This window comes from Ambystoma mexicanum, chromosome 2p (genome assembly GCF_040938575.1).
Source record: "Ambystoma mexicanum isolate Mex_15411 chromosome 2p, UKY_AmexF1_1, whole genome shotgun sequence".
Classification (NCBI taxonomy): Eukaryota; Metazoa; Chordata; class Amphibia; order Caudata; family Ambystomatidae; genus Ambystoma; species Ambystoma mexicanum.
The window spans coordinates 468,793,091-468,814,180 of record NC_090923.1 but is presented as its reverse complement, the minus strand read 5'-3'; the positions used below and the strand labels follow the sequence as shown (position 1 = coordinate 468,814,180).

The 21,090-nt window shown below is 45.4% G+C and overlaps 1 pseudogene; it reads right to left on the bottom strand.

The window, feature by feature from the left end:
* Positions 1 to 1,756: 1,756 nt before the first annotated feature.
* LOC138568575 (U6 spliceosomal RNA) lies at positions 1,757 to 1,822 on the bottom strand (annotated as a pseudogene).
* Between the last annotated feature and the right edge of the window lie 19,268 nt (positions 1,823 to 21,090).

The window sequence follows — 21,090 nt, the reverse complement described above, 5'->3', positions numbered from 1 at the left end:
CACGCTATCTCCCCTGCCACCCCTTTTGCACCGTTGGTGGTCTGTTACTTTGCTACTCTGCCGTCCTCTTTGTTTCCCCTATTGACTGCCCCACAGGTTCTGTTCCCCTGACCTCAAATGATTCCTTGTCGTTATTATCATGTCCTGATGTTTGTACCTGTCTTTGCTTCTATCATTATTTTCCCATCATGCCCAAATGCTTTGTCGCCTTTAAGACTTTCTGTTGGTATGTTACAAGTGACACCCCGTCATCTGTGTATTACTGCAATATAACAATGTACCATCTTTGGAAATCCGCCCTCCCCTTATAACAGGGGTCCTTGCTACTGGTGCCCTTTTAATGATCCTTTTTCATCCTCCTACATGTCCTCTACCTTACAGTCAGGTAGACTGGTCAGGTAACACCCGTTCCCTGGTAACTCGACCCTGGCGTACTTCCTTGTGCCACCCTCTGTCGTATGGGAAACCCGTTGCCCACTGGTCCAGGCCCCCCTTTTCTGTTCGTTATTGCTCACTACTCCCTTCCTATTCACTCATGCCTTTAAATGGCCCCCCTCTTTACCTTTGCTACTTTTCGTCTCTGAAGACGTTACCCCTTGCCTCTTGCTTCTTAACCTTCCCTCCACGGGTTCTGGGCGACTTACCCTGAGCCGTGCTGCATGCTTTTAACCTTTTTACCAATTTTCCCCCAACTCTGTTCTCTCTTTTCACCGTACCTTTCCTTTGCCTCCTCAACGGCGCCTCCGGCTGCTCCTGTGCCCCTCTTGGGTCTTCTCTCGGCCTCTTTTGGCCTTGTGGTATTCCTCCTTGCTGCTGCTGGACTCCCTTAGCAGCAAAGGCGACCTTGCCCTTGCCTTTTCATCCTTCTTTATTACATCCAGCACCCCTTGTGCTCCATGCTCCAAGGTTCTGGGCGACTTACCCTGAGCCGTGCTGCATGCCTTTCACCTTTTTAGCATTTTTTCCCCAACTCTGTTATCCCTTTTCACCGTATCTTTCCTTTGCCTCCTCTACGGTGCCTCCGGCTGCTCCTGTGCCCCTCTTGGGTCTTCTATCGACCTCCTTTGGCCTTGTGGTATTCCTCTTCGCTGCAGCTGGCCTCCTCTAGCAGCAAAGGCGACCTTGCCCTTGCCTTTTCATCCTTATTCATTCCATCAAGCCCCCATTGTGCTCCATGCTCCCCGGTTCTGGGCGACTTACCCTGAGCCGTGATGCATGTCTTTAACCTTTTCACCATTTTTTCCCCAACTCTGTTATCCCTTTTAACAATACCTTTCCTTTGACTCCTCAACGGCGCCTCCGGCTGCTCCTGTGCCCCTCTTGGGTCTAGCATGTTCTTCTCTGGCTTCTGCGACTCTTCCGCCACTTCTCTTGCCCTCTTCTGTCCTTGGGGTACCGCGGCTTCCTCGTCGCTGTTCGTGGAATCCTCTAGCAGCAGGGGCGACATTGCCCTAGCCCTTTCTTCCTTTTGCATCACATCCAGCACCCCTTTGGCCCCCTGGTCTTTTTCTGCCTTTTTGGCCCATGCGCTGAATTCTTGCGTTCTTCTTGTTCTTTCTTCCGTCATTCCCGACTTTTGCCTCTTCTGGCTTTCCTGTAGACTTGCCTTTGCTCGCCTTGTTCCTCCTGTATTGTTACACCGGGGCCCTGTCTGGCTTCCCGTGTTGCCTGTTCCGACCGTTGTTCTAATTTGGCACGTACTGCCTCTTTAATGCTTACTGCTGACTGTATTTACTGCTTGTGCCACGGGTGCTTTTAGAATATGGAGCGCTTCACGAATTTGTGTGTCGTCCTTGCGCAGGGGCCATGCTAATCTTCTCGGCGTGCCTTTCCTTTCTTCAGGTGCTTAATTGTCTCCTGGGCGGACGCTGCCCTCACCAGCTTGATCTCCTACATGCGGGCTTCCCCAGCAAACCCCATACTGATTGTCGGATCCACCGTGCCTGATGCGGCCCGTGATAACACCCTCGGCACAGAAAGGAGAAAAACACACAGGGAAAAACAGGGGCAGCCTCATCAACTCGGTCCCTAATATTTACCTCCCTTTGTTAACTTTCCTTATTTTACTACATGCGCATGGCTACCAAAAACACCCTTGACTCCCACTTACGGCCAGAGGGGGCTACCACTCCCATCCTCACTCCTAAGCACTCCAGAAGCCCCTTTCCCACGACAGTTTTAAACAATTGCTAGTCACTGGTGCGCCCATGGTGCCGTGGTCGCAAAAAGGGGGGCCTGCCATCCAAGCAACATTTCCCTCAAATTACCTGCATAGCGGCCATAAACCGCCGTGGCCGCCAGAGGGGCATGCCATCACAGCAACTGTGTCATAAAATGTATGCATATCGCTGCGCCACATGCGACACCATTCTTAAACCTCCCCTACCCCCCAGGCCCTCCATCGTGCCGTACTTTGTACTGCACGGGGCCTGGGGCATTGCTAGTTGGCTCCCTCTCGGAGCTGTGAACTGACCTGACGCTGGCCCCCCCCACCGCCCATGCTCCTGGTCTGCTCCGTGTCGTCCTGCTTCCAATGTGTGCACTGAACGCTGTCAATTCAGTGACTGGCCTGTTTTAGGTTCTCGTGGCAGCATTCGATCCTTGCCAGCTGCTGCCTCCGTGCGAAGCTGAGGGTAAAACGGACTGGTGGATCTGCTTTGCCTGTCCTTGCCTCCGGTGGACGCTGTGGGTTGTCCGTGTGCCTTTTTCCTGCACACCGTCTTTACTGCAATGACGAACTGTGGCAAGGCTGGAGGGGTTGGGACGATGTCCGTCCCTTCTGTTTGTCCTCTACGTCAGGCGCGCTGTTCGAATTGTGGAGCCTGCGGTATTTCTCCTCCTGAGATTCCTCTGCTGACGGTGGCGGGCAATGTGCTGCGGCCGGGAGGGCTGCGCCGAACTCGGCCCTGGTTGGTTCTTGGGTAATTGGTGCTGGTGGCTCGCCACAAGCCCGGCCGTCGCTCGCGGCACTCTATTCTTTTTCTGGCCAATCGGCCGACGCGACAACTTGTGAGGCACCCGATCACTGCTGCCAGTATTTCGCTGCAGCCCGTTTTCCCTGCCCCGAAGCCCCAAAGCATTCCCAGCGCATGCTCCAACTGCTGGACCGGGCTCCTTACCGACCGCCCTTTCATGGCTGCTGCGAAGTTCCCCCTCTCTGGAACCCGCGCCACAACTGGAAAACTTCTTCCTCTCGGTCGGAAACACTGCACGGCCTCCCTGTTCAGCCCAACTGGAAAAAGCCCTCTTCATTGTCATGGACTGCACCGCATTTCCGCCACTGAAAACCATCCTCGTCAGTCAGGAACTGCAGCAAACGAAACCTGGGAAAACGAAACAAAATCCACGATCCGGTGCCTGCTGCCCGCGTAGCTTCCTGGTTGCCTGCTTCTCCCGCGTCATTCACTGCCTCCGCAGCCTGGTTCCCGACGATGTCTGTTGTGGCGGTCTTCTTTCTTCCGCACGCAGCTCCGGCCTTCGGGTCCGCCGCTGCTGAACTTTCGCCAGCCGTGGTCCCGCTCTTCTCCGTTGGGCTATGCTGCCACCGCGAGGTGGTTCTTCCTTCTTCTGCACGCCGCTCCAGGCTCACGGGTCCACTGCTGTTGTCCCCGCTTCTCTCCAGCTGGGGTCCCGCTCTTCTCCGTTGGGCTACGCTGACACCGCGATGTGGTTCTTCCTTTTTATGCACGCAGCTCCAGGCTCACGGGCCTTCGCTGCTGTCCCCGTTTCTCTCCAGCCGGGGTTCCGCTCTTCCTGGGGTCTTCCTTTTTCTTCGCCGCAACCGTTCTTTGCTCACCGCCGCCGCACCCTGTGTTTCCCGATGTCGGCTTCCTTCACTCCGCAGCCTGGTTTCCCCCGATGTCTGTTGTGCGGTCTTCTTTCCTCTCCCTGCAGCTCGCGCTTCCCGGGTCCTCCGCTGCTCACACCGCTTCCCGCCAGCCGGCGTACCTGCTCTTCTCCGCTGGGTCTGCTGACGCGATGTGGTAGGTCTTCCTCCTTCCCCACGCAGCTCCGGCTTCCCGGGTCTTCTGCTGCTGTCGCCGCTTCTCGCCAGCCGGGGTTCCGCTCTTCTCCGCTGGGTCCGCAGCCGCGATGTGTCGGGTCTTCCTCCTTCCCTTGCAGCTCCGGCTTCCCGGGTCCTCCGCTGCTGTTCCTCTGGATCCGCTGTCCCCACGAGGTTGGGCTTCCTTCTTCTTTGTTCCTTGACCGTTCTTCCCGCCGTTTAAACCCGCAGAGGTGAAAACGACCAGGGAAACCGACCTCGATCCGCTAAGCCCGCAGAGGCCAAACGAAAACGAATCCTTTACCGCTTTAACCAGGCCCTGGGAGCTTACCCGAGTGAGGTGAGCTCCTAACCTGGTTGTGTCTTGTTCCTGCTTCTCTGGGGTATTTGTACCCCTTCCACCTTTTGTTGTGCTGATTTTATGCCGCCGGTGCTCCTTCCTGTCCTCCCACCCCCCTGTTACTTTTCCCACCTTGCTTCTGTCTCCTTGTGTTCCTTTGGGTCCCGCCGCGGGTGGGGGCGCCGCTCTGGCTGCCCCTCCCTTTTTCTTTTCCCGCCTGTTGGTATCCCCCCACCCTGCGCCTAACCCCCCAGGCCCTCCATCGTGCCGCACTTCGTGCAGCACGGGGCCTGGGGCATTACGCTCTGTGGGACGACGTCCATTCAGGCATTGAGATAGTGAAGGGCAGAAAAAGGGGAAAATTGCAGCAAGGAAGGATCGTTATGTCCATTGTGTCTAATCTGGCCGCAAGTTCAAACAAAACTCTGTGTGTGATATGGTGAGGGCAGGACTGCCGCTGGGGATTTGCCAGCCTCCTCATCGCACAATAGGCGGTTGTATGGTATGTTCTTTTAGAATAGAGTACATACCCCACCTTTAAAGGGGTTGTTGGTTAGGTATTTCCCTGTTTAAGCGGAATGTGTTTGTGTGTCCATGTTCAAGGTGTGGTGAAGCTATGTGGTAGTCAGCAGCTGCCAGGGATATAAGGAATCAGTTGATGCTATTTAATTATTTATTTACCAAATCTGAATGAACTTGCTCCTAGGTGACCCAATTGATGCTATTCAATAATGTATTTACCAACTATGAATGAACTTACTCCCAGGTGACCCAATTGATGTGATTTAATTATTTATTTACCAAATGTGAATCGACTTACTCCCAGGTGACCCAATTGGTAATATTTAATTATTTGTTTACCAAATGTGAATGAACTTTCTACCAGGTGACCCAATTGATGCTATTTAATTATTTGTTTACCAAATGTAAATGAACTTGCTCCCAGGTGACCTAACAGAAGCTAGTTGATTATTTAATACTGGAGCTAATGGAAGAAGAACATCAAAGTAACCAGTTATTAGATGTCCAAAACAGAGAGTGCCCCAGCTAGGGGCCCAGGGGTGTAATATTACAGTGTACACCGAGAATCTGTTTAAAATTTCAGTTACATAAAAACAGGCTGACCAAGCTTATCAAATAAATAAGGCTGTGTCTGTTTATTTTGCCTGGTGCGCAAATACCTCAGTCCCTCACCAGGACTGACCTGCCTGAGGGGCGGGCCAATTCTCCCTCAGGGCAGACCGCTATGCAGAGGTATGCCATGGGCATTCATCGGACGTTTCAACATTCATTCCCCGGGTGTTATTTGCACATGTGTTCAGTAAGGTGTAAGTATCCCCAGACTCAGGTCTCTGACAGGTTGCTGCTTTCCTACCCCCTCCCCTTCCTAGCTAACAGATCGGGAGAAACACCTTACATGTGCATGGCTTAAGAAGGGTTATGTCGCTATGTGAGTGACTGTTAGTGGAGCAGTTTGAGCAGGAGGGCCTTTTATTTGATATCTTCAGTGCATGATATGATATGGCATTTATAACACACCTATACACAAGTGTTTCAAGGCGCGACAAGGCAAGGGAGGGAGAACATAGGGAAGACACAGACAACGAATTACTAGACCAGGTGACATTGAGATTGCACAAGTGCAGTTGGGAGGGGCAGTGCAGTTCATAGTATAAACAGTAAAATAAATAAAAATAAAAACAATAAATAAGAAGTGCGGCCAGCTGGTGGCAAGTGCAAGGGTAAGTGCAGACATTAGGTGTCAAGTTCTGGTAGGGGGCTGTAGGGCTACAGAAACAGCCAGCGAGTGCAAGAGTTGCCAGGGGGCAGTGCAGGAGTGGAACTGGCGGGGAGTGGATCTGGGTCCAGTTTCTGTTTCGGCCAGGAGTTCAGCAGGGGGGAGGGGGAGAGAAATCAGAAGCAAAGAGGAATGTCTTGAGGTGCTTCCGTAACCGGAGATGGCTCTCCTCAAGTCAAGAGGGAGACTAGTGAAAATAGCTTGGAAAATACATTGGGCATACTTATGTACTGCAGGCACCCCTGCTTTCTGCATCAACAAGCAACTGAATGACATCAGTGGACTTCTCTAATATGTATCTTCAAGAGCTATGGCAGAGAGCTAAATCCCTCTCCAACTAAAAACTGTTGGTTTACGTATTTTATATTTAGATTCGTATACACAAAGCTGTATATTAATAAACTAAACTAAACTAAACTAAAAAGGGTATTATTTCTACCCAGAATTATTTTGTTCCTTCTGTTGTGCTAGGATGTTAAAGTGTACCACTTGGTGGATCATGATAACATCCTCAGAGAGATCCAACAACACCAGGAGACAAGCTACCACTACATCTAGTATGCGTAACATATCATCCAAAACCTGGAGTGTTGCTGTCCCTCTATGGCTGGCCATCATCAGTTGGTCCAGATGGTGGATGCAGAGTCATCCCTGCTATCTGTTCCTTTTGGAGTGGCCCAGGAGTTCATCCTGTCTACCATTCTATTTAATCTACACTCTGTTCTGCTGTGGGATGTACTTGGCAGGGTGGATGGGGATCTTAATGAAAAAGTATTCGGTTGACACTCAGATTTATATGAGGTCATTGCCTGCTCTGTATATTGAACGTGTATTGGGCTCTCTGAGGTAAATATAACAGTGGATGGTGGAATATTTAAAATAATCAATTGCACCAAAATCGTGTACCTAATTATTGCGGGTGCAGTTTACAGGATGTGTGGATGCAGAATCTTGTGGAAGGTGGGATATTCCGTCTCTGTCCCTATCTGCTGAATCTTTACAGTTTCTAGCGGATTTCAAGGCTATTGTCCAACAGAATGCCTGGGTCTTTAACATTCATCTTTATGCCCACTTGGCCATTATACCCCATATCCCAGCAGTTTACTTCCTTTGGTTCAGGTGCTTTTGCACTTCCAGTTGGACTCCGCAAATGCCATTTTGGTTGGTCTACAAGCTGCCCCCCTTGCTGCTCTAAAGGCCACTTTGCAGGAGACTGGTTGGTGACTGGTACCAGGGAAGGTAAACATGTTATCTGCCAGCTAGCTGCTGAAGCACCTACTGTGATTACTCCTTCAGCAGTGCCTTTAATTTAAACGTTCGTGCATGACTCATACATCCGTGCACCTGGGTCAGCCATCCTTTCTAACAGAGAAACTTTGGGATGCTCTGGGTGTTCTTAGATTATGCAGTTAGGTTATTTTTCTGGAGCTGCCTAGGTGCAAAAAATTAATTCCCAGAAACAATTCTTTCCATTCTAGTTTTTGGTCTGTTTGGAATGGTCTTCTGAATACACTGCTTTTTCATATCTAACTACTTTCATTTCAGTAAACAATTAAAGGCCTGCTTGTGGATCTCATTAGTTGGGGCGACCTAATCTTTCTCAGGGGCGGGATTTTGACAAACATTTTCCGGCAACATATAGTTATTGCTTTTTTGAGCGTTTATATTTAATGTATGTGCTGTGTTTACACTGCTGTGTGGCATTCTGTTGTAGCATAGTGTAAAAATAAAGAAGAGAAGTCCTAAGTTATTTCATGAAAAACATGTAACATAGGCAATGGGGGTCATTACGACCCGGGCGGTAAGGGATTACCGGTACCGGTAAGGGCACCGGTACCGGTAATCCCTTACCGCCCTATTACGAGGTCCCTTTGCGTGTCCTCCCTTAACGCCTGGTAATACCTCCATTCACCAGGACAGAGTCGGTATGGGTTTGGAGGCAGCCATGGCGCTAATATCGCCATGGTTACCTCCAAACTCGTAATGACCCCCAATATCTATTTAAAGGTGTTACCTTACTATGGATATTGAAACAGCTGTCACAGAAGTGCCATTTTGGTGCCATCCTCCACTGAGCGTATGCCTCAATATCGACCTCATGGAGGACATCTACAGGCTCAAAACCTTCCTCTCGCTGATCCAGTCTTGGATGTCCAGTGCATATGTGAAGCTCAACCCCTCCAGGACCAAATTCCTACTCCTCACCAACAACACTGAAGACCCAGGCATACAGACCTGGCTATCAACCATGAACTCTAAGGGCTTCACACCTGAGCTCACCTCCTGCACCAAGACCCTCGGGTTCCACATCGACAATCACCTCTCCTTCAAGCCACACATAGCGAAGAAAACTCAGACAGCTTTGTATCAGCTCCCTCTCCTGCAAAAAAGTCAAGACTTTCCTCCCTCAATACAGTTGTAGATTCATTGTTCAAGCACTGGTCCTTTACCACTTGGATGGGGCAATGCACTCCTCGAAGGCTTCTCGTTATCCTCCTTTGTGCCACTGAGAAGTGCCTTACATGTGGCCGCACAGCCTCATCAAGGGTCTACTTGTTGACATTAACTGGCCCCCACTGCACACGCAAATCACATCCAAGTCTTGCTGCATCATCTATAAGGCAGTCGCCCTCAAGACACCCAGCTACCTCGCTGAGAAACTCAGCATCTCCGGCAGACAGCACACGATCAGAAGCCAGAAAACATGCAGACTTGAAATCTGTCATTGCAAGAAAGAAAGGACCAGAAAACAACCCTTTTGGAACCTCCTTCCCATCAGCATTAGACTTGCCCCACAATCCTACAAATCAGAAGAGAACTTTAGACCCGCCTCTAACTAGACAATGTCACCCCTCTGCTCCCCGCCACCCTGTACAGATGTACCTCTCCTCTCTATACTACCCCCTGCTGTAGATCTGTTCTGTTCCTCTGAAAAACACTCAGTTATGCATTTGTACGGTTGTATACATCTGTAAAGCACTCTGTTGTGTATCTGTCAGGTGGACCAAATGAAACATCAGATGCACAGATAATAAGGGTGGGGGGGACATATGATACATAGTGAGATGGGAGCCTATTAGTGTGATTTTGTGAGGTCCTTCCAAACAATTCTCAATTCAAAAGTGGAACTGATTGCTCCTTGATCGTCCGATCTCATTCTGAATTGTACTCTCCTCTCTTCTCTAGCCTCCAAAGCTGCCAATCTCCCCTTTGGAACAAAATCCTACTGCCGTCCTAACCTTCTGTGCAACTTCTGCCCAATAGCAAACACTTAATTTATCAGCACAATAATGGAAAATATGGCCTCCAGTTACACACTATTGGATTGTAGTGAGGGTGCGAATCTGTTGCACAGTAGGCAATTAGGGCTCTTACCATCTAGCAGCACAGCTTATTCTCTTTTCTACCTGAAACAAGATATTTTGACTTCTTTAGACAACAACACGCCAGCCATCATGTTCGTCCTTGACTTAACTGCAGATGTTGATATAGATTGTCCTCTTCATCTCACTAGATAGACTGCAAAATATGGCTGACTTCCGTGACCAGTGAAATGTGGCTGTTTTTGCTCAACCCCCTGTGAAAATACAGAGTGATTACCCCAAAGCTCAATTATTCCACCTGGCTCTTCAATTACTACATAAAGACAGTATTCAACACCATTGAATACCCCTAAATATCATTCCAAATGTGTGCATTCAATGCAAAATAGGTTTTCAGGTTGGAGAACATCACATCTACATCCACTCCATGATGAACGCTACTCCAGCAGAGAATCTATCTGCAGTACTTCAAGTAACGCTGACCCTAAAAGACAATCTACTCCCTTCACCTTTTCCTTATCTGGTTGGAATGTAGCAATGGACAGACAATGAACAGACGTGCCCTTCATTGTTGTCTTCCGCCTCAAGGAATTCACTTCACCCACCATAAACTCTTGGCACTCAGTTGATCTGAATGTACCAAGGACTAAAAAAGATCAGACCGCTTGAAGTGCTGCACATAAACTACCTCTGCAGCTGCCGCCATACATATCAGCAAAAAAGATTCAATACAAATCTGTACTGCTACCAGCTATGACACAGTATGTCTCGCCACCCGTCCTCTGCCACTCAGAAGCATTATATCCCTCAGCCTTCCTGCAGTTCAAGACTACCCAGTATCAACTATGCCTTGTGTCCCCAGAAAGGGGATCCAAAGATCATGAAACAATAGTATGTAATATAAGATAAAATATAAGTTTGAGTTCAGTTCTGCCACTCTATATTACTTAGCACTATGTTAGGCTATCTCACAATCAGCATGGACCCCTACTAGTGTATAGGAGGATAGCTCAGGGGCAACGTGCTCGCCTTGGAAGCAAGACGACATGGAGCAACACCGGTTTGATCCCCGGGTCTGCACTTACAAACCTATGGGTATTAAGCGCACATTATAAATAACCAATCATATCATACTATCCTGTAATCTGATTCATGCTATGGCACAATGAAAGTGCTGTGTCATGCAAGTCACAGTTAATATGCTATGCTGAAATGAAATAATGTTTGAATTGATGGTGTGGATTTGAGCACTAACACAAGACTGTTGACTGGTACAATGAGTCTCAAGGACGGTACAAGAGTTTTTATTAAAATATTTGTGGGGCCTCTGGCTATCTCCCCTGTCTCTCTCACACCTCCTCCCACACCAGCAAACCAACGTAGGCATCTGTAGCCCCCAGTTATTGCTAGAGACAGCTGACACCTACTCTCTAATATCTGTATCTGCCTTTACCTAGTGATGGTCTCCCTAAAGCCAGGCTCTTTATCTCCCACAGGGACTCCTTAGCCTTCCCTACGCTGACCAGAAATTAGTGTTCTAATGAAAAGTTTAGGGATTGTCTTACAGCCACTCGGTAAGATTCACCTAGTTCCACTCACATTCACAGTTACCTTTCACTTCCACTCTACCTGCTCCTCTTCTGTCTTCTCCCCCACTAAATTGCTTGCTCTCTGATATTTCAATCTTCCTTCTGCCCTGCTCCATCCTTTTATGGTAATTTATGGTAACCTTTACCCCCGTCTACTAGTCCACTTCCATCTCTCCCTACCTCCTATATTATGCTACCACTACTGCTCCACTCCCACTACAACTCATATCCTCCTCGTCCTACTGCACTTCCTTCCACTTACTAAAACTCCTTCTATTACTACCACTCTTCCCTTCCCTACTGCTACTGCTAGAAACTACTGCCACTACTCTTCCCACTACTTCCACTAATACTCACAATCAAACCATACACAGTCTTTTCTATCCCCACATCTCACAAACACGCACGTTCACACTACAGACCCACCAACACTCCTGAGCCTGTACCTCAACTGCTCTAAAACACTTCTCCAGGTCTCCACAATCCTGTGGTCTAGTGGATCGGGATTACTGGCGAGTTTGGGCGGACTAGTTAGTTTGCTTTTGACAGGGCCAATGCATTACTTTGCTGAGATTACAGGAGCCCCTAAGCCATAGTGATCGGGTCAATGCAAAGTGGGAGCCAGTGTCTCACTCTCTCTCCCCGCTCCGACATAGTGCTTGTGTCTCAACAATGCTGGAGCCCTGTAAGGTAGGTAACCACTTCTGATTGTTGATTTATCTCTTCGTCTCTCTGTGTTCTTTGGCTGCTCTTCTCTTTATGGGGGGGGGTCAAGGATTGGGGTTCATTTGGCTGTCCTTCCCCCTTAGGGCAACGGCTGAGTCGGGAAACTCCATTTCTCCTCCTACCACCAAAGCATGGGAACAGCGGTGCTTAACTCCTGCAGACAAGATTAACGATTTGACCTTGTCACACACGTCGGAGAACCCTGCTGTGTTACGAAAGGCATGCAACTCTAATCTGTGACTACCATCTAATGCTCAACCTGCTTCTCAAATGTTGACATTGATCAGGCATACATTTTCATCATTTTATTTAACATAGGATTTGTCAAGTGGTCTGGGTCTCAACTTGTATTCATTATGGATTCATTGTTACCTTGCAGTGAGTCAAGTAATTACTTCCAACCATATGTGTTTGGAAGTTGCTTTTTAATACTTAAGTACTGACCTTTGTTGCTGTCACAATTCTTTCACTTTATATTTACGGGGATGAGTTAATGTTGTGTTTAGAAACTGCATGTTTCACTAGAGTGCAGCAACATATATGTTTCACTCCATGGCAAATATGAGTATGGACTTCCTACACATTTTAATAATACATTGCCTTACCGAAAACTTTATTGAAATGGGTTTGACAGTTTGAAATCAAATTTGAATGTTAATCAATTGATTACGAATGTACTGTCCCTGAAAAAAGTATTTGACAAAAAACAAAGAAGTTGCCATATGCTGCTTTCTCAATCCGCTGTGCAGCATTAACAATGGTATCTGTCTTCCTCGTTGTTAGTTTTCTGTCATAAGATAGAACGGTACCATGAAGGAGCACAACTAAATGACGCGTCCTTGCTTGCAACCTCCTGGGTGCGTCCCATACCTACAGTTTTATGCTACTTCCCAACTAGGTTTGCGCTATATATATATATATCCCATACAACACTGATCTGCTTTGTAGAAGATCTGTTCAAGGAATTGAACAGTTGCAGGCAACAGAGTAGGGTGGACCACAATGTGATGTCATATGCGAGGTAGGTAGGGAGTGTGAGGGCAAAGGGATAGTTAAATTGCAGAGAAGTGCAAGAATCTGGGGATGAGGTGGGTGCCATCAACCCCCATGAATACTAGAATGTGAGGCAGGTAGGGTGGGTCGTGGAGAAGAATAGGGTGACACTGGAAGAAGTCCAGGCACTCAGGGGTGCACCCACCATATGGAAAAGGTAAACAATTGTTTAGAAAACAAGAAAAGAGTACTATTGAAGAAGTTTTCTATGAGATAGTGTGCTAGCCTGCTTGTCTCTACTGATATGGTAACAATTATAGTGTTAAACATATTTTGGTTTACCGTTGTAATAATGTGACTGCTGTAAAAAAAAGTAGTAACACATTGCATTAGTTAGCTTTTTGGGTTTGTTGCTTCCTGAGTTAAACTTTTTTGGTGAAAACCATATATCTGGATTAGGTTTATAAGCCTTAGCTATTCCATCTATTTACATTATTATTTCTCCTACGGATTATTGATTGTTGATCAAAGGTATTACATGGATCATTTTGTTATTGTGTACATATCCCTGTGATGAAGGGTGTTGTACCACGGGATGTTCTACGAAATCTTATCTTACCCCAAAAGTTGGAAGAGCATTTCAACCTTGGTAATTTGAGGCAGGAGTAAGTCACTGCAGTTAAATAATTGGCAGAGAATTATCTGTCTTTAAGCATCTACTTTTGATAATTTTCCACACGACCTCATCGGATAGTCAGTTGTGTTTCATTGACCAGAATGAAAATGAGTAGGATGTATGGATTTATCTGAAATAGAATGACCTCTCTATTAGGGTTTTAGATAATCCATGTATTACCAGATCGGATAATGTATTTATATTTTATATTTATATTGTGCAAAGAAAAAAACCTGGCAGAATAAACTTGATCTGGGCACAGATGTTAAATATTCATCAGAGAACCAAGGAAGAACAAATAGTGAGGTCATATTACAAAATGTAATTGAAACGATGAGTCTCAAGAGCTTTACGGAAAGAGGGGACAAAGGCAGTTTTTCGCAATTTATAGGGTAGTGCATTCCAAATGCAGGGTCCCAACACAGAGAAGTGTCTATCTCCACAAGAGACACAGCCTGATTTTGGGATAGTCAAAAGAGATTGATGAGGCCGATCAAAGGGAGCATGAAGGTTTATATGGATGAATCTGTTTTGTAAAGGCGTTCTAGGCCATACATTTGTTTAAATACTCAAACACAAACTTTTGAATTCCATTTATTGCTTTACAGACAACATATGTAGACATCTCTATAGCTGCGACGTAGAAGTATATTTGGGCAAATGAAAAATAAGACTAACTGATGCATTTTGCAGTGCCTGAAGGTGGGGCATCTGTAGCGCTGGAATGCCAGTTAAAACTGAATTAGAATAGTCTAATTTGGAGTTCACAGCTTCTCCAACTACCACAGATTGATGAACAGGTGCTACATAAGGCATGATGGGCCATAAAAGGCAAAGTCTATAGAAAACTGATTTTACTATCGCCCCTACCTGGCCTTCGCAGCCTCGATTAGATTTCCACACACAACCAAGGGTCTTGACCTTAGTGGCAAAACTTGTGGAGAGTCCAAAAAAGGGAGGTAATAAGGGGAGTTTTGATTGGCCGCTAAGTATGTGCTCAGGATCGAAAAGGATAATCTCAGTTTTCGAAGGATTGAGTAATCTGTGGAAGATCATTCATCATTTGATTTCATTCATTCAGTCCAGTTTGTTCTGTAGAGTGTCAGCGGAAATATTGACATGTAAGTAAATCTGTGTGTCATCAGCACGAGAGTTGTACAGCAGACCGAAGTTAGAAATGATAAGCATCAGAGGCCGAATGTTGATGTTGAAAAGCAGCGGCGACAACAAAGAACCCGAGGTACACCACAGTGAACAGAAAATGAATCAGAGAGACAGCCCCCAAAATGTACTTTTTATGTATGGTCCTGGAGAAATAAGGGATACTAGGCTAGTGCTTACTGTGAGACACCAGCTACTTCCGAAATACTGTGCAGTAGAACATCATGATCTACTGTGTTGAATGCTGTGGAGAGCTCCAACATAACAAGCAACGTCCAAGTGCCATCATCATCAGACTTCAAAATATCATCCCTAACAGCTAGCAGAGCTGTCTCTGTTCGATGTGTGGGATGAAAAGCTGATTGGAAAGGATCTTCTAGAAGATGGTCCTCAATATGATTCTGGAGTTGAAGAGTTGTCCAAACAATATTAACAATTACATAGGGAAATCATACATCTTGTACAATTTTGGCCAAGCCTTCTGTGCTAATTTTCCACAAAAGAGAAAGGTTGACATGTATCTGAATACAAATGGCACTTTTCTAGTGTGCAGATTGGGCACTAGTTCCATTTCAATAAGAACCCTATGTTATACATGTATTTCCCTACTACTAAACTTCAAACCAAGTCACATATAGATAGTTAAGTCACCACATGGCCTATACCCACAGCCCTGGGCATTTCGGTCCACAAGAAATAACACAACACACTCTCCATCCAGATTTGTCTAACAACTTTGCTTCTCTGAAAAGTTGCAGGAGGAATTATATTACAAAGCAGCACAAACTATTATCTTTACACTGCTGCAATTATCCTTTTACATTACAAGGCAACAAATCAACATTTAACGTTTATAGTAGGAGGAGAAAATCAAGTTCAAATCTATCTAACATAAGGTTACACTGCTATTAAGGCAACATGTATCAGGTCTTCTCATAATTGATGGGTTTACCATCATTATGTCAGTGCCAGAATGGTCAGTAGATGTGACCTTTGCACCATTATTGAACGCGTTTTATGCTGTATGGTAATTGGGGCATATTCATACGTCCCAGCATTTAAAAGATTAATAATCATCAACTTCTTTAACCATTTTTTCAGTTGAAGTTTCCAAACTCATAATAAAAGCGTTCTAAAAAGTGGTTCTTCTAGTAACAAATTGGGCCTCATTTCCTAAAGCGTTTTACAATGGTGCAATTCCATTGAAACACCCTTTGTAAATCATGCCGTTTGTGTGTTGTTAAAGAAAACAGCTGCTACATCAATAACATTGTTATGAAAACCTCCAAATGAGTTTTCACTAAAGCATAAAGAAAATATAACAATTGCAATTCCGACATGAAATGTGTTTGCTTCTCAAGAAACAATTAGTTTGATTTCTTTCTTTTAAACACCTAACTTCTGTAAATGATTTGAAGACTAACAATACATTTCCTTCATTAGTTTGGGCTATTAGGTATCACTTGCGACGCCTATAAGCACAAACTATTGCATGAGAGTACAGATAAGGAGAAATGGCATATGAGGAGGGATAGACAGCTTGTAAGGATGGTTTGGTTATTTGGCCACCAATTCACTGCCCATAGCCATGCGAATCCCTATGGCCATTCCCACCCAGTTCCTGACCCTCCCCGCCCAAAAAACCTCCTTATTGAGCTCCTTTTATTCAAGCCTTACCATCAAACTTTGCACTTGAAGTGCCTGCCAGTGTGTTTTTAAAACAGTCTTTCCGACTAATACCTTAATTGGAGTTGTAAACCAGCTACTGGTATCATAAAAATGGCTGAACCAGGTCTACCATCATTCACACGATTTATAAGCCCTATGCGTGTCCTTCACTGACGTCCTATTTAAAACAAGAATCGGCAAAGCCAACAGTTTTGGTTTGTGTATTAGTATTAAGCATTAAGTATTTGCCATGCATTGCTATTGGATGTCCAGATACTCTCACCATTTTGCACCTGCTTCCATCAATGGCCACTTAAAACAACTACGGCCGTGCAAGATATGTGCCTTTCCCAATGGGACAAAAACAATAAATCCATGTTTGCCTTTCAATGAAATCCATACCTCAAACAAGAGACACCATAATGCTGTGAAACATGTGAAGTTAAACTACAGTGCATGTAGGCCAACCTAGCCGGCAAAACAAAAGAGGTGATGGGTGGAAGGTTTAGAATTAATCTCAACCTCTGGCATTGCTCTGGGCAACATTCCAGACTATCATTCTTCACCTGCCAAGCCATTACAAAAGGGGATAGACAATAAGCTAATCAAGCTTGATCCCACCCCAAATGAGGCAGTCCAGCCCAAACTGCTTGGTCACACCTCTTCTGTTCAAGGCCACAAGCATACCCAGACATGTTTTGTCCTAAGAAAGTATATGCAAACTGGCAATACCCGTGTCCGTCTGCATATACTTTCTTAATGTGGCATGACAGTTATTACTTGACATCAAGGGAAAAACAAATATAAATGTTATTACTTGGCTGGACTCACCTGCATTAGTAGTACAAGCTGTATTTACTTTCTTAAAGTGGCATGACATTTGTTTATTGGCATCAAGGGTAAAGCAAACATGATAAGTGTTATTATGTGGCTGGCTTGGTTATGGTGTCACTGTGCATTTACCTTTTACTTGGCATCAAGGATAAAACACACGTGATGGGTTTTATTACTCAGTTAGACTGGCTTGCATTGGTGGTTCCAGACTAGCCATATATTCTTGGTGTGCTATGCCAATTTTGTACTTTGCATCAAGGATAAAAGGTAGTGCCCCCAGGCGTGTCCGCGGCAGAAGACTAGCCGTTTTTTTCTTTAGCCGTCAGGCTTTAGTACTTTGCCCTGATAAGTAGTCATTAATGCTGAGGGATCCTGAGCCCTATATGTCATCTTGTTATCATATTTGTGCTTCTACGAACACCCATTAGACTCGATTTGTTTCATGTTAATCATCACTTACATGACCATACAACTCGTTTCATACTGATCGGGACAACCCTGACAACCTGAGTTGTCTTCGTAAACTAATCGGTCCGTATTAGACTGTGCTGGATGCAGTCATGAGTGGAAGGAACAATGATTCCAGGAACCGTCTCTGTTGTCCGGGTAACAACAGTTTGCGTCATTCCCCTACCAAGATGGCGGCCATCCGGGCTCCCGGCGCGCATGCGCGGGGTAGGCAGGGCAACGAATAATGCACTGCTCATTCAGACCGTGCTTCTTGCTGTGGCCGGGTCGTTTCGTGAGCTCCAGGAAGCCGGTAAGATTTATGTGCTTGCTTTAAGCACGTATGCACGATTGAAATAACTAGAGACATACGGGTTGCCGGCTTGGCTGCTAATTACATTCTCTTTTTGGTACTATGGTATGATGTCTTTTCAGACTACGTGAAATTAGAGACTCAAGCCATATTGATGTTTTTTCTGCAGATTTACTCTGCCACACTTATGTAAAACTTATAATTTCACTGGATATGTAAGACCAACCACCCGGCCTATTCCGAACCAGGGTCCTGATCTTTAGGAGATGGGCTAATGTAGCGGATTATATATATATGGGAATTACCCACTGTGCTTACGCATAGTACAATGGAGTTATCTTGCCTCTCCTAGGGCTCTACCTGACCACACTCTGCTGTTGCCCAGTCCTTCAGGAAGTTTGCCGGAAGACTGGGTCCATTACGTGGCCCTTACTACACTATTGAAGAGGTTAGTTGGTTTGACTATTTTCCTAACAGCTTAGATAGTTTTATGTTCACTCAAATTCCTAAATAGCTGTTTATTTTCATTGCCCTATAGGGTCCACACTAAGGAAGTGATTCTTTGATTAGGAACATTGAAGCTCTAACCCTGAAGATGGATCGATGATCCGAAACACATTGGTTATTTTGACACCCAGAGGTTTTTTTTTTGGACATATGAGTTATCTCAAGACACTGACTATGTGAAATCTTATGAATGCTCAAGTCTGTTGATACATTGCCTCATGTTTGGGCATTTTCTGTTCATGTTTTATACCCGACCGATGTCGGAGTTGGGAGGTTTTGTTACAACTGTTTTACATGCATATAAAAAATCTTATTGTCACAAATAACATTGGAAATTTTGTTTGATCTGCAATTAAAAATTATTTTATGTATATGTTCTTGATATTGGGATTGAATTTCTTGAAGGATAGTTACTAACCAGTAGAGTGATTGCAATTGATGAATGACAACAAAATGTTAAGTCTACAGTTCTGGCATGCCCAACATCTTTAGGGGTTCCACATTATTTAGCCTGGATGTGCACTGACATAGGTGGCAGGCACCTATTGTGCGCTCCAACATTTGATTGAGTCCTGGGAACCACATGTGTCTCTCACCTGTCTCTTTGTGACCACCACTCCCCTGTGTGATTCATGGGCCAGATCTATGACTTGCTACCGCAGATCCAGGGGGGTCACTACTCTGTGACCTCGCATAACAAGCCATTCTGCCTATAATGATAGTTCCTCTCTTATATTTGTGAACGCTTGCAGTTCTGTCACAGCCCTGTCGCCCATTTCTCTGCTTGTGAAATCTGCATTTCTCCACCTTCCAGACCTAATGAGGTCTTGTATTCTCAAGATCATAACATCCTGTTCTGTGTGTTCCCAGATCACTTCTGGCGTGATGACCCTTGGTGGCCCATGGTGAGTGACGAAATTCACAAACTCTTCGCCTATCGATTTGGTGATTGACATATCTATGAGGGGATGCCATGACATGAAGTCTGTGGGGTTGTACTCCTTCCCAGGTTTGTGAACAATTGTGAAGTCAAAATCATGCAGTTGCAGGTCCCACCTCTCTAATCGTGGTGGCATTTTGCATTTGTATCTGCCATAGATGGTCACCAGGGCTTGATGATCCATCACGACCGTGAAATGCTTGCAGAGGAGAAACATCTGAAATGCTTGAAATGCTCCTAAACCCACACAACGGCCACACCCTCCTTTTCTGGTTGTGAATATCATGTTTCCACCTCCAATAGGCTCTTTCTGGCATATGCGATCAACCATTCTAGGGGATTCTCACCCAGTTCTATGATGTGCTAGGATCATCCCCAGGCCAACGGGACTGGCATCGACAGTCACTTCTGTGCATAGGTTTGGATTGAAAAAGGCCATGTGCATAGCTGAAGCAATGTCCCTTTTTATTTGCTTGAAGGTCTCCTCACATTGCTGATACCATCTGCATGCCCTGCCCTACTTGGTGAGCTCCATGAGTGGGACACTGATGGTCGTAAAGTCTCAAAGATCTCGGCTGCAATAGTTGGCCATCCCCAGGAAAGACCTCACCTCACCGACATCCTGGGGAGCAGAAACCTGAGATATGGCTGTCATGCCTTCATGTGAGAAAATGTGTCCATAGAATTTGAGGTCAGATTTATGAAACACACATTTGTCCTTGTTCAGTGTCAGGCCAGCTTCTCCCAGCGCCATGCATACCTGGTGAAGTGCCTGGCCGTGTTGAGCGAGGGTGGCTCCAAATACAAGGATATCATCACTGTAGTTGAAGCAGTTACCAACATGTTCAATCACCCTTCATACTCTCTCCTGAAATATTCCTGCTGTCGAGCAGATGCCGAAATCGAGTCTCTTGTATCCGAAGAGTCCGACCGGCTTGGCAAATGTAGTGATGTAGCGAGATTGTTGGTCTATCATGATCTTGTGGTAGCCTTTGTTCAAATCAAGTTCCGAGAAAACTCTCGCCCCATTTACCAGGCTTATCATGTTATCCAGGTACTGCAAAAACGACTTTGCACTGACTTTGCCCAGCAAAAATACACTTTGCACAGTTCCATGAATCAGGGTTTGTGTCGGTAGTGCAAAGTCACTTTGAACGTGCAAAATATTCAGTGAATCGGGCCTTAAGTCTTATTAATAAGAAAATGTTCCTCCATTTCATAATTGGAAATGTAACGAGGTAGTTATTGAAAGTATTGTATATTTTCCCCTTAGATCCATGATAAAATAAAAGTGCATAACTGGTCATGGAATGTCTATTTCTACACCAATCATTTTTCCATAATGTCCTTTTAATTGGCAGAGGATTTATTGGGAAAGAATAGCCAGCCTGGTTTAAGTCATTGGATATTGTTTTCATATTTGTTTACCCATGTGTTTAACTCATTACATTTCCCATTATCAACAAGTATTCCACGATTCTCAAACCGTGAGTTATGCTGTGGGTCAATGATTTTCCTGTATAACAATCTTTGTTTCCATTTGATCAATACTTGCAATGCGAATAAATCTAGTTCGGATCTCAAGACTGTGATAGGAACGTATTTTGGTAGTGATAGAAAACTTCTTCATATAAGACCTTCCAATTTGTGCCAGATTAGTCCATCTTCAAAATGTAAAATCACAGACCCACAAAGTAGACATGAACCTACGTTGGCTTTAAAATAGTTAAATACCAGTAAAAATTTGTAGCGCCTATATTTCAATTTATTTT